The sequence below is a fragment of the Myotis myotis genome, unplaced genomic scaffold (genome assembly GCF_014108235.1).
Source record: "Myotis myotis isolate mMyoMyo1 unplaced genomic scaffold, mMyoMyo1.p scaffold_m19_p_1, whole genome shotgun sequence".
In the NCBI taxonomy this organism is placed as follows: domain Eukaryota; kingdom Metazoa; phylum Chordata; class Mammalia; order Chiroptera; family Vespertilionidae; genus Myotis; species Myotis myotis.
The window spans coordinates 7,760,669-7,775,226 of NW_023416313.1; positions in this window are offsets into that span (position 1 = coordinate 7,760,669).

A 14,558-nucleotide genomic window follows, 5' to 3' on the forward strand; every position below is an offset into this window, starting at 1 on the left:
GGCTCCATCCTTGGCCTTGGTTGGGGAGTATGCAGGAGGCAACCAATCAATGTGTCTATCTCACATTGATATTTCTCTCTCCCTCTGTCTCTCCTCCTCCCTCCCACCTTCTACTCTCTCTAAAAATCAATGGAAAAATATTTTTGGATGAGGATTAATAAAATAAAATTTGGAAAATGTGCTAATAAGAGGAAGAAGAAAATATAACCACTTCTAATTCCATCACTTGCAGTTAATTGCCATTTTCATATTTTTTATGTAATGTTGAACTTAATGCCTGAAAGCAAGTCGTTACATGCAAAGTATTAGTTCATTGACTATGTCCTCAAGTCTTTATTATTATGAAATGTATGTACTTATAAATATGTTTTTAATTGCAATCATAGCATGCACACTGTTTTGTAACTATCGAGCTAACATATACCTCAAAATTGCAAGCCAAGGTGAGTTTTCTGTTTCAAAACAGTGCCCTTGGAAATACTTTCATGACTTAAAACAAGTTGGTAGATGTTTTGCTTTGAACCAACCTAAGGCATATGTGTGCTGTAGGTTAGGTTCCTTGGGAAATGGACTTTGAGAAGGTGATTTGAGAGCAGAAAGTTTATTGGGGTGCTCTGAGATAAGATCAATACTTTGGGAGGGAGACAAAAGAATCAGAATTGGGCAAAAGGAGAAGTCTCACTGAGGAATGCTACTCAGCCTTAAGAAAGGATGAAATCTGATTTTTGAGCAACCCTGTGTTTACCAATTATAAGAATGATATTTTATTCTTCATCTGCTTTAATTCTTTGAATATTCTCAACTTGGGTGCTATTTCTCAGGCCCTTAAAGCCTTAAGACATGTTCATGGAGGAAATTTGGAAACTTCAGAGAAGCGCACACAAAAAAAATAACATCCATAATTTCACCAAACAAGGACTACAGTCAATAATATATTTCCTTCTGCTCATTTTTTTAAGAGCCCTATAACAAATTACAATAAACTGGGAGGCTGAAAACAACAGAAATCTGTTCTCTCACAGTTCTGGAGGCCGGAAGTACAAAATCAAGGTGTCAGCAGAGCCATGCTCCCTCTGACACTCGGGGGAGAACCTTCCTTGTCTTTTTCCTGTTCCTGGTCATGGCTGTGATCCTCGGCGTTCCTTGGCTTCAGCACTCCAAACTCTGTCTCTGTCATCACACGGCATTTTCCTCTTCTTATAAGGCCATCAGGCACATTGGATTAGGGCTCACACTAATGACATCTTAATTTGATAACATCTGCAAAGACCCTGTTTCCAAATAAGGTCACATTCTTAAGTATTGGGGATTCTGATTTCAACATTATGAAGGGAACACAGTTCAACCCATAGCATGCATGTAATGGTTAGCTCCCCCCCCTCCCTCCCCCCACTTAATTTGGGTCAAGAACTATTCTACGCCCTGCATAGAATTTCATCTTTTAAAGTTTGCCAAATTTTAAGAAAATATAACATAAAAATATCAGCTTCCGGGATAGAAAATGACTCTGAAGTGATTCATAATCTTAAAAATGATTTAAGCTCTATAAAAGTTCACTGCTGATTTTCTTACAGTGGAGACTTCTGTTTGGTTCAGATAGGATTTGACTTACACAAGTGTTGTTTACACAAAACTTTAAAAGATGGGCTCTATTGTGAACAGTAAGGCCCACTTATAATAAAGTTAATGAATATACTGTCTACTTCTTTCAGGAAGCATGTTTCCTTTTACTGACTTCTGAGAAATTATCAATTGAAATATGTCTGGTCAAGTAATTAGGGAGCAGAGGAAGAGTTGGTATATAATTGTGTGCTGAATTGTGTGGTACTAACTAAACGTGACTGTGCTTTGAAGTCTATATGTCTGTAAATAAAATCTAGAAATTCAAGTTCTATATGCAACTAGAATGGAGTATGAAGAGAAGGAATAAGAATTTTATTATCAATTTGGGAGAACCTGGGATTGTATTCTAATCTCAGCTCTGCTCTTCACTCTTTTTGTGAGCTTGGGGAAGGTAATTAACTCATCCTAACCCTGTTTTTTGTGTGTATTTTTCTTCCCTAAATTTAGTGCTTTAGAAAAATAAGCATTTTATTGGGCATGATTCTGTGGGCTGGGGATCTGAGCAGGGGCCACTGGAACAGCTTCTGACTGGCGCCATGTGGTCTCAGCAGGGCCTGGAAGATTCAAGATGGCCTCGTCTGGTCCTTAGCTGGAACGGATTGAATGTCTGAGGACTGTTAGGGTGAGTGGACCTCACTCTCCCTGTGATGCCGACTGGAATCACTCAAATGTCTGAAATCTAGATTTTTCTCCAGGTGGTCTTTTCTGTCCACACAGAACACCTAGACCTCTTTACATGGTCAGCTGGATTCCCCTCTGAGTGCAAGAAGAATCTATGTGGCTTTTTAGGTCCAGGCCCAGAAGGCCCAGAGCATTGGACTGGCTGCATTCTATGGGTCATACCAAGTCACAAGGCCAGCCCTGGTTTCAGGGTTGAGAAAACCGACTCCTGTCCTGATGGGAAGAGGGAACCTAGAGATCATCTCTGCGGGCAATCTGCCACAGAAACCACAGTGGGAAGTCAGCCTTTGCCACACTTCTCTACCAGCCTGTCTTCTCTCTGGGTTAAAGATTAAAATTAAAGAAACTCAAAGCTACCTAAGGAGAGGACAGGGACTTAACAAGGAGAAAAGGGATAATGAAAGAAAAAGTAATGGAACTGAAAAACAATTCTGCCAGGCTTGTGCACATTTAAACCTGGGATTGCAAACAGCCACAGCTACCTGTCACTAATCCTGTATCCATCACGGACAGTGCTAATCAACCCCTAACTTTCTAATGAAGTCCATGCACATCCTTATCATTCTTCTCAAGTCAGGGCTGTAGGCAATCATTGCTGATCTAATAGTTTGAAAAAAAGAAGAAACCTATTGCCCACACTGGCCCACCTGCTGAGGGCTGGGGTGTAGGGGGTCCATGACTATTTTGAATACACTCCACAGGTTGATCCTGATACTCCCTGCCCTCTCCTAGATGGAGGTCACTGCTTCAGCCCCTGAGCTTGGAATTGCTGAGTACCCTTAATAAAGTGGTTCCCCTACAGGACTGTACTCAGTTTTCACAACATAGCTGAAAGATGAGGAAACCGAGACTAGAAAAAGTTGAACAATTTGCCCAAATTCTACAATAGGATAATGGTGGCCCCAACCAATCTCTTTCTACTGTCCATAAAGCCTTTCATGATCTCAAACTCTCAGAATCACAGGCCCTGAAAGCTGAAGTGATGTCATCAAGTCCAAACTTTTGTTTTATAGGTTAGGAAACAGAGGCTCAGAGAATTAAAGGTCTTCCCAATGGTCAAGTCTAATAGGACAGGTTAACTTCAGGGTTAGAGCCCAGGGCTTCTGATTTCTAGGGAATTGATCTTTACCTCCGTTTCAGTGGAGTTAACCAATCAACCTGGCCAACTTCAAACCTTTGGCTCATCCATTTGGCTGATCTGTGCTCTGAATCCAAGTGAGGAAGGAGATGGTTTCTCATGGATACTGACCCACAGCCTGAAATGGCCCCTGTACCTCAATTCCATGATAAAGGCTGTGGAACATTTAAATAAATCTTTAGGTTTAAAATTGTTTTATCCAAACAGATGACAAAGATGTGAAATATATTACTGTGACTAATTTTGTTATTGCCTTTGCTGTAATACTTTAATAGGAGGCATTTCATGCAGTACCTGAGGCATTTTATTATTAAGAATAAAATGTTGCCCTAGCCAGTTTGGCTCAGTGGATAGAGATGGTCTTAGGCGACCCCTGTGAAAGGGTCGTTCGACCGCCAAAGCGGTCGCAGCCCACAGGTTGAGAACCGCTGCTCTAGCCTATTCAGGGACACCCCCCCCCAAAAAAAAAACAAAACAAAACAAAACAATAACCCTCTATTCTCTATAACATAATTTTTTGTTGTTTTGCTTTTTGCCAGATTATTCTTATCAGCACCCAAACATACAGTCAATTTTTCCATTTAATCAAAAACTGACATATAAACAGAAAAATTCTTTTCTAGACTCTTGTATTGGTGACCTCACTTCCTAACTCCCCTTTGCAACAATATTCCATGGAAGAGTTGACTAAACTTAAGGATTCCTATTCCTTTCCTCCTATTCTCTCTTGAACTCATCCCATCTGCCTTTTGGTCCATTTCTCTACCAAGAGAGAGCTCTTGCCAAAGACGTAATAACCCCCATGTTGCTAAATCCACTGATCCTTTACCTTCCTTGCATTTGACACAGTTGATCATTGCGTTCTCAGCGATACACCTTCTTCACTTGTCTTCCAGGACACGATATTCCTTTGGTTTATTATTGCCCACTCCTCTCTGTCTCCTTTACTGCTTCCTATCTTTCACTCAGACTTCCTATCTTTCACTCACATTGGAGGCCCAGGTCTCAGTCCTTGGACTCCATCTGCTCCCCTGTTTGCCTCTAATCTCATGGTTGGATACCATCCCTATACTGATGATTCACACAATTAGTTCTCCTTTCCAAACCTCTTTCCTGAACTTTAGGCTCAAATATGCAGCTATCTCTTGAAATCTCCACTTGGCTATTGAAGAGCTATTTCAAAATTGGATGTATTCCAAATGGACTGATCCTTATCCACGTCCCCTAAAACTTAATTCTCGGGTTTTATCTCTCTCAGTTGTTGGCAACTTTCTCCTTCCAGTGGGACAGGCCCAAACCTTTGGCTTTCTGTTTACATACCACACTCTACATCAGGCAGTACAATCAGTTGTACTTTCAATATATATATATATAGTTATTTTACCTGTTGTCCCCATGATCCAAGACACTCTCATTCCTTATTCCTTATTTGGATTCTGGCAACAATCTCCTACCTGCTCTCCCCCTTTTGCTCTTGTTGCTTTATAGTACTATATCTCCCACAAAATAGCCAGTGATGTCCTTTTAAAATATAAATCAGAACAGGATACTCCTTGGCTCAAAACATTCCAATAACCCCTTATCTCTCTCAAATAAAAGCTGAAAGCCTTGCTGAGGGTCTCAAGGCACCAATGTTCTTTTGGATCTTGTTTCCTCCTTCTTCATGCTTGTCCCTTCGCCAGTTTCACTGAGCTCTGTACTAGTCCTTAGTACACAAGGCCCTGCCTCAGGGCCATGACACCAGCCCTTCCTTCTACCCGAAATCCTTTTCCCCTAATCAAGTTTCTCCCATTTTCAAGTTTCCCCCAAAATGTCGCCTTCCCACTGAGGCCTACCCTGATAACTCTTTCTAGAAGTGCAACTCAAGTCCTCATCTCCCTCACCTAATTATTCAATGCTTTATTTTTCTTTATGTATTTATCAGGACAGTATAATTTATTTATTTATTATGATATTTATTGTCACCCTGCTCACAGTAGGATGCAAGCTCTTCAAAGGCTGTGATGTGATTCTTGTCTGTTTAGTTCTCTAATGTACTCCAACTTCTGAAACAGGGCAGGGCACATAGTAAGTGCTCAGTAAGCCTTGGTTGAGTGGATAAATGAAGTCAATTGTTCTTGTTATCAGCTTTACTCTTAGTAGTAAGTATTGAATCCTAGTCTACTCATCTCCAATGTAATTGTACTTTTCACTTTGTCATAGTGCTCACAGTTCAGCTTGCTACAGCCCAGGTAGGACTGAAAGTGCATTCTATATCCCTTTTGATTCTAAAAATGATTCTGTGAAGTAGATACTAATACTCTTGATATTTCCATTTATGATACAGGGTTACATAGGTAATGACATAGGACTTCTCTTTGATTTTTGAAATTTAGTTTATTCTTGGGTTATGGGATTTCCTCTCTTGGAATAGATAGGGCACTGGCATTGTTCAATAGCCAAAACTATTTAGAAAGATGGACATCGAAAAGCCTTGTCTCCTAGTTATTTACCTTTGGGCCACTCACAGCCAATTTCCTCATCTGCAAAGTGGGAATAAAATTTTCTATCTCATCAAGTTTTTGCATGGGTTAAATAAGGAGACCTATGTAAAATGCCCATCTTGGTGCTGTTCCAGTGTATGTATCCAATAAGCGACAGCGATTTAAACCATTTCAACATGGCTTCCACCACTGGGGCTTTCCTACATTCTAGCAAGCTTTCTCCTCTGGATCTGAAACATCTAAATGTACTTGGTGGATGAAAGGAAGACCTTATGTATAGACCACCTGAGATGAACTTGGGCTTGTGTCAGATCCCAGGAATTTAAGAGTGCTCGTCCAGATTATTCTACATGAACAGGGTAGCCAGAGGTAAGGAAGGAAGCATTAGACCCTTAGACCCATTCCTCCAAAGCCTCCCGTCTAGTGTTGCATGAGGAAAAGTGGAAATGAGGCAAGAATAAGAGGTCTTCACATTGGAAAAGGACTGCAGGGTATTATAGGGTCTAGTCCCCTGCCTTAAGGTAAGCCGAATATGCATTATCCCCACTTTACAGGCATTATGGTCCATTTGAGCTAAATGACGTGGCCTCATAGGGTGAGGGCAGTGCAAAGGGGATAAAACCCAGGTTTCTGTGAGTATTCGAAGCAGCAGACCCATTGTCACACCTTCAGATGCCTGCAGGGGTGGGCAATATGAATGACTGACACAGGCTGTGGTGACTGTGGCGAAGTGGAGGCAGCCATACTCTGTTCCAGTCCATTGTTGCCATGCTCCTGTGGTGTTGCTTATTATCTTCAAGTTTTTAAAGAGAATTGAAACTTTTAAGAGATTTTTGGAATGGGAGCAAACAGATTTGACTATGGTATTTAGCCAAGAGGGGGGTGGTATTTATCTAAGAGGGATTTTTACCAACAACAACAGTAATGTTTGACAATAATACAATATTGTATGGCAACTATACTTCAATAAAAATTTTTTTTTAAAAATAATGTCCTATGTCTCCTTTTGATCATCTGGCCAAGGGTTGGTTCTGGAAAGCACAGCAGTACATTCTTCATTCAGAACATCCATTGTTGAAAGGATATTGAACGATGCTCCAGGCCGATGTACAGATGAATTCTCTTAATCACAGCAGTTACTCAGCGGCCACAGGAAAAGGATGAAAACAGGTGAGTCATTACTGGGTTCAGTGAGAAGTTGTTTTAACCCTGCCCTAATGATCTGGTGGACAGAGAGTTTGATGTCCTCACAGCTGTCTTCAGGTTAGAACATTGTTAACACAAGTCTGATCACTTAATGTCTCCCTTCAGATTTCTTAAATAGGGGAGCTCTCATAATCCAAGAATCACCTATGGAACAGTGGGCTGCCAATGGGTCCTCTGATTCATCTTTAAATGTCATAGCACCGTGATTCTTATTGAACAATAAATAAACAGTGATTGTCTCCAGACTAAAAAGTATTGATGGATGGACCTATCAGCCAGACTTCAGAAACACTTCTCTGAAGTAGTTGCCAACCAATACCAGTGATGTTGGACTAAAACACGAAGATGAAACCTTGGATCTATGACCCAGACAGAGCTGTCAGGTTGATTTCTCCAACTTCAAACAATCAAGATTGGTCGAGAGAAAATGATCTGTTAGTAAAACTTTCATTATAGTTGTTTTAAGAACATGCTATTATTGTAAAATGATTTTCTTACTAAAAATTATTTTTAAAAAGGAAATAAATAAATAAAAACAAGCAAAATAGTTGTTGTTGTTTTTCTGTGGGAGACCACTGACCCCCACCATGTTCCTCCCACTAGTATGAGCTGTGAAATGGATGGAACCCGTCTTCCCTATCTATTCTTCCCCGAGGTGCCTGGGTCTACTAGATGTCCAATAATTGTCTGAGTGAAATGGCATTTCTCACCCATACATTGGCTGTCTCTGACTCCAGAGCAACTTTGAAGCACAACTCAGCATATTTTTACATTCATAAGAAGACACTGCATTAGATTTTACTGAGAGGTTTTTAGGGAAAATAAGGAAAATCATTTACTTTATAGAGCATTCAGCTTTTCACCCTCCAATTCCCCATCGAACAGCCCCCATCCTGATGATTCAGGGACCCTCCAGGAGTCACTTCATTAACACGAACTCAGTTATGAAGCAAAAGGACTTCTTATGAATAACAAAGATTCCTATCACCTCTATCACTATGGAAATTTCAAGAAATGTATAAGCTCTGTGCCAGGAACCAAGAACAAATACTGAATTATTATTATTAGTAGTAGTAGTAGTACTATTATTATTATATCACAGCCTCTCTCTGGCATCTCCCCCTCCAGCCACATTGCATCAGAGATTCTGTTCAAGCTCTCCTTTATCAGAGGTGCACAGGTGTGTTCCCTCACATCACCCTGGTCTCTGCTCAAAGGTTAACTTCACAGGAGGCCATTCTGACCACCACGCTCTCTAGCCCCTTCACTTCACTCTATTTGTCTTTGTAGCAATTGTCACTGCCTGACATTCTTTTTTTCCCTTTTTTAAATTACGTTTTTATTTTTTGCTAATTCTCACCCAAGGATATTTTTTCCATTGATTTTTTAAAATGTATCTTTATTGTTGAAACTATTACAGTAGGAAAAAAGTGAGAGGAAGGGAAGGAGGAAGCGAGAGAGACAGAGAAGGAGAAAGAAAGAGAGAGAGAGAGAGAGAGAGAGAGAGAGAGAGAGAGAGAGAGAGAGAGAAATATCCATCTGAGAGAGACTCATTGTTTGTTTGCCTCTGGCACGTGCCCTGACCACTGTACATACTGGTCAGGGCACTCCCTGACATTCTTATAGATGCTTTTTCATTTGTTTATTTCTCACCTCCATCCTCACAAAGAGTATAAATTCCATGAAGGCAGGTTTTCACCACTGTGTACCCATAGCATCTAGATCAGCTCCTGATACATGGTAGGAGTTCAAGAAACGTTAGTTGAATGGAAGAGTAAATATTTTCCTAGCTCTGGCAGACGGATGGCCTTTGGGTCAAGTGACCTGCTTGATGCTACTAGGATTGAGGAAAAGTGCAACTTCTCAACTTTGCATTTCACAGTTGTGGTGAGGAGCTCTTTCTAATTCCTTTCCTTTCTCCTTTGCCAGGGAAGGCAAAATTGTAAAGTTCTCTTTTTGCTTCATTCAAAAATGGGTGTTCCCACTATGGAAGACAGTATAGAGTTTCCTCAAAAAACTAAAAATGGAACTCCCATTTGACCCTGTGATCCCACTTCTAGGAATATATCCCAAGAAACCAGAAACACCAATCAGAAAGGATATGTGCACCCATATGTTCATAGCAGCACAATTCAGTTTAACCTTCAAATCACCTTTGACTTCTCTTGTTCATGACCCATATCCAGGTCATCACCAAATCCTATTGACTCTACAAAAGAGATCCAAAATCCAGCTCCTTCTTCCTACTTTCACTGCTCTCATGCAGGGCCTTAGTCACCCTCATCTGTCAGCTGCATTGCCATGCATGCCTCTTACCTGGTCCTCCACTTTCACCATGATCCCCTGCATGCTGATCTCAGCATGGGGGTAGAGCGATCCTGATAAAATGGAAGTCCCATCAGATCACTCCTCCAATGGCTCCCCATGCCACCCAGTATGAAGGTCAGTCCTTATAATGACCTATTAGAACCTATAGAACATGACCCTCCACTCCCCTCCTTCAGATCTCATATCTTGGGAGAGAACCAAGATGGCAGCATAGGTAAACACCGGAGTTAGCTGCCTCGAACAACCACTCCACAAATACAACTAAAAGACGGAACAGACATCACCCAGAACCACAGGAAAGCTGGCTGAGGGGAAATTCTTCAACTAGAAGCAAAGAGAACAGCATACTGCGACACAGAGGAGGCGCAGTGTGGAAAATACAAAGGTACGGAGGTTGCGCGGAGTGGGCTGGTGGCTGAGGGAGCTGTTGTCATTTTCAATCAGGAGGGAGGCTCAGGCCCTGAGCTCCAGTTCTGGGCGAGTCTCTAGGGACCCGGACTCAGACGGGAGAAGCGGGACTGTCTGACATCGGTCAGAACTCGAGGGCAGCTTTCTCTCCGAGGTTTGCAGCGGTTGCTGGGACTCTGAGAGGCAGAGCCTCTGGGGACAGGACTGAGAGCAGCCATAACTGCTCCCTCCAGCCCACCCTGTTTGATCCCCTGTGACCCGCCCCGCCCAATCCCTGCACAGAGCCATTTGCCGGATAGCCTCAGGCAAAGGCTAGATTAGCACCTCCCCAGAGGACAGAAGTTTTCCCACTGCAGACACAGCTGACTCTCACAGCCAGTTGGCCTGGAGGTCAAATCTCCCCAGTATTAACTACAACAATCAAGGCTTAACTACAACAAGACTGCGCACAAAGACCACTAGGGGGTGCACCAAGAAAGCATAAAAAAGAATGCGGAGACAAAGAAACAGGACAAAATTGTCAATGGAAGATATAGAGTTCAGAACCACACTTTTAAGGTCTCTCAAGAACTGTCTAGAAGCCGCCAATAAACTTAATGAGATCCTCAAGAAATCTAATGAGACCCTCGATGTTATGATAAAGAACCAACTAGAAATTAAGCATACACTGACTGAAATAACGAATACTATATAGACTCCCAACAGCAGACCAGAAGAGCGCAAGAATCAAGGCAAAGATTTGAAATGTGAAGAAGCAAAAAACACCCAACCAGAAAAGCAAAATGAAAAAAGAATCTGAAAATACGAAGATAGTGTAAGGAGCCTCTGGGACAGCTTCAAGCGTACCAACATCAGAATTATAGGGGTGCCAGAAGATGAGAGAGAGCAAGATATTGAAAACCTATTTGAAGAAATAATGACAGAAAACTTCCCCCACCTGGTGAAAGAAATAGACTTACAGGTCCAAGAAGCGCAGAGAACCCCAAACAAAAGGAATCCAAAGAGGACCACACCAAGACACATCATAATTAAAATGCCAAGAGCAAAGGACAAAGAGAGAATCTTAAAAGCAGCAAGAGAAAGAAACTCAGTTACCTACAAGGGACTACCCATACGACTGTCAGCGGATTTCTCAACAGAAACTTTGCAGGCCAGAACGGAGTGGCAAGAAATATTCAAAGTGATGAATGCCAAGAACCTACAACCAAGATTACTTTATCCAGCAAAGCTATCATTTAGAATTGAAGGTCAGATAAAGAGCTTCACAGATAAGGAAAAGCTAAAGGAGTTCATCACCACCAAACCAGTATTATATGAAATGCTGAAAGGTATCCTTTAAGAAGAGGAAGAGGAAGAAAAAGGTAAAGATACGAATTATGAACAACAAATATGCATCTATCAACAAGTGAATCTAAGAATCAAGTGAATAAATAATCTGATGAACAGAATGAACTGGTGATTATAATAGAATCAGGGACATAGAAAGGGAATGGACTGACTATTCTTGGTGGGGAAAGGGGTGTGGGAGATGCGGGAAGAGACTGGACAAAAATCGTGCACCTATGGATGAGGACAGTGGGTGGGGAGTGAGGGCAGAGGGTGTGGTGGGAACTGGAAGGAGGGGAGTTATGGGGGGGGGAAAAGAGGAACAAATGTAATAATCTGAACAATAAAGATTTAATTTAAAAAAAAAAAGATCTCATATCTTGTCATTCTTCCCCCTTCACTTACACCTTCTCTTCTCTCCAGCCTACCAGCTTCCTAGCTGCTCCAGATACACTCCAGCCTCAGAACCATTGCTCTGGCCATTTCCTCTTCCTAGAAAACTCTTTCCTAAGAACTGCAAGCTCATACTGATACTGTTGTAAGCAAAGGGAAGGCCAAATACTAGAGGCATGTTATTTGGACAGCTTTGCCAGGAAGCTGCAGCTTTACACTCCCCAAGGAGCCCCACAGGTCCCTGGGAATGGACCAGGGACGGCGATAAACGCATGACCAGTCAAGTTGGGGGGAATTAGGGAACTTGCTTGCTTCAGCCACATCTGGAAACAGGTCATTGGCCAGAATGGGCATGACCACTCAAAGTTCCTGATGATTTGATATATATAATCCCCTAAAAAAAGAAGTTAGCTCTTTTGGCTTTTGGGCTTTTGTGCTCTTGGTTGACTCCTGGCTTGCAGGACTCTCACGCTCCTGCTTCCTGCATTCACCCACATGGCCCACCACCACAATGGACTAATGGACTGTAACTAGTCTGATGCTGAACTGGACCCAGCTACAACATGGAATGGAAACTCTGGACACTGGTTTTGCTTTTAGCTCTTTTGAAACTCCAATTACACTACTTCCAGGACTGGATTAAGGAAAATGGGACTTTGGAAACTCAGGGATGTAATTCTGGGCAAATAAAAATCACTCATCCCCCCATGTGACTCCCAGAAAATTCTTTTTCTTGAGATATCATAAGGCCTCCACCCCCAGCACTCAGTGGGGGAAAGGGATAGCCTACTTCCACCAATAACAATACCCTTGCTATCTTTTCAATGACCTAACCTGAAAATCCTATTATTGTTGCAATCTGCTTTCACCTTCTCTGCACTCTCAATCCCCCTTATCATGCTCTACTTTATCGCATAGTACTTATTTTACTATATAATTAAATTGTTATTTTCTTACATTTATTGTTCACTGCCTATCTCCCCCATCCCCACCCACTAGAATGTCACCTCCATGAGATACAAAGGATAAAGCCTGAGCCTTGATCTTTTTTTTATCCTCAGCCAACTCATAGATGAACTCAACACATGTTTCCTGAATGAATGAATGAATGAATGAATGAATGAATGAAAAAATCATGGGATTTTCTGATGAGCTACTATGAAAAGAAAATAGGCTCTACAGTTATCATCAAAATGTGTCTTTTTCCTCATTCTGTTTTGCCCTCTGTCAAGGAAACTAGAATGTTCTATTTGACTCTCAGTTGATGTCAACCAATCTGTTATGGAGTACGAGAAGCAGAAAAGCAGAGTGGTTACACCAAGAGCGTTGCTCCCTGCCTCTGTAGCTCAAGGTCAGATGGAGCTCCTGGCTCCAAGGAATCCAATGGTGGAGTTGGTGGGGTGGCCTGGCAGTCACCCTGAAGGCCCTTGCCCGGACATTCTCCTCCACTGTTTCCACACCAAACCAGCAATTTCCCCCAGGTTTCCATTTCCTCTCTGTGCAGTTGCCTTCTTATGACAATCTTTGCCAGTAAAGGAGAAAAAGCCAGTTTGTCTTAGGGAACAACAAAAAAAGCTGGGCTCAAGGCCAACCTTGTAACACATGCCTTCTTGCCTAGTGACTCCCTTCTCCTCCCTTTCCCCCCATAGGAATTAAGGTACCTCCTTTTAAGGGGAGGGGGTTTCAAAAGGAATGAGATGGGTGAGATGAAGGCAAAGGTGGGGGTTAAGAGTCAGTGAAGGCTGGTGGTGGGTGAGGGTAGAGGTTGCAGCGGGAAGATCGTCCTCCTGATTCCCTCAGTGGGCTGAGCTCCATGGAGCAGGTGAGAACCAGGTACCTGGTGAGGGCAGCAACTGTGCTGATTGGCTGGAGCAAATGGGGCAACATCAGGCTGGCGGTGGAAAGGGGCCTGGGGATGGGAAGGGCAGGAAGAACTGGTCTTCTTTTCCCCTGGTGCTTTAGGCAAGCATGTGAACCACCAAGCCCAGGCTGATGCCAAGTGGGTGACTAAGTCAGCCCCAGGCTGGAGAGGGAAAGGGAATTTAGAAAGAATGATAACCGTTTCCTGACTGAGGAATGATAAAGGTTTCCCGACCCTGTACCCCCATCCCATCTTCACAACAGCTTTAAGAATTAGGGGCTGTTTGTATTCCCATTTTATAGATGAGAAATGGAGGACCAGAGAGGTTAAGAACTGCCCACCCACAATAAGCCAGTAAGTGTCAACGTCAAACTTCCAACCCACAGCACATTGCCTCTAAAGGAATAGAACCACTACACTATATATATATATAAGTTTCCATCAATAAAGCATTTTAAAATTGAAATATAATTGACATATAACATTATTTTAATTTCAGGTATACAACATGATTTCACACTTGTATGTATTGTGAAATGATCACAATAAGTCTAGTTAACATCCATCACCACACACAATTACAATTGTTTTCTAATGATGAGAACTTTTTAAGATCCAGTCTCTTACGCATCTTCTCATCTACCCAAGATTTGCTGAGGGACCCAATTTATCCCAGATTTGCTGAGGGACCCGAAACCAATGTCCCTCATTGTAGGTAGTGACAAGGGAGCCCACACACACTTCCACCTCCACCTCCACCTCCACCTCCACCTTCACCTCCACCTCCACCTCCACCTCCACCTCCACCTCCACCTCCACCTCCACCTCCACCTCCACCTCCACCTCCACTTTGGGTCATTCTACCCAAAGCTGCTTCTCTTTAATTCCTTGTCACTAAATCAGCAAGTCAGAAATTTAGGAAGTGTCCTCACAGCCCACCCCCTCCAGATTGTTCTGGGGGCAGAGAGAATGGGGCCCATAAAACCCTCTCTAAACCACCTTGGGGGTTTTCCTTGGTGGGCTGGGGGATCACTCTTCACCACTTACCCCCACTACTGCCCCTCCCCCCCGCCCCCCGAGTGAACAAGCCAGGACCGGCCAGTCCTCACCA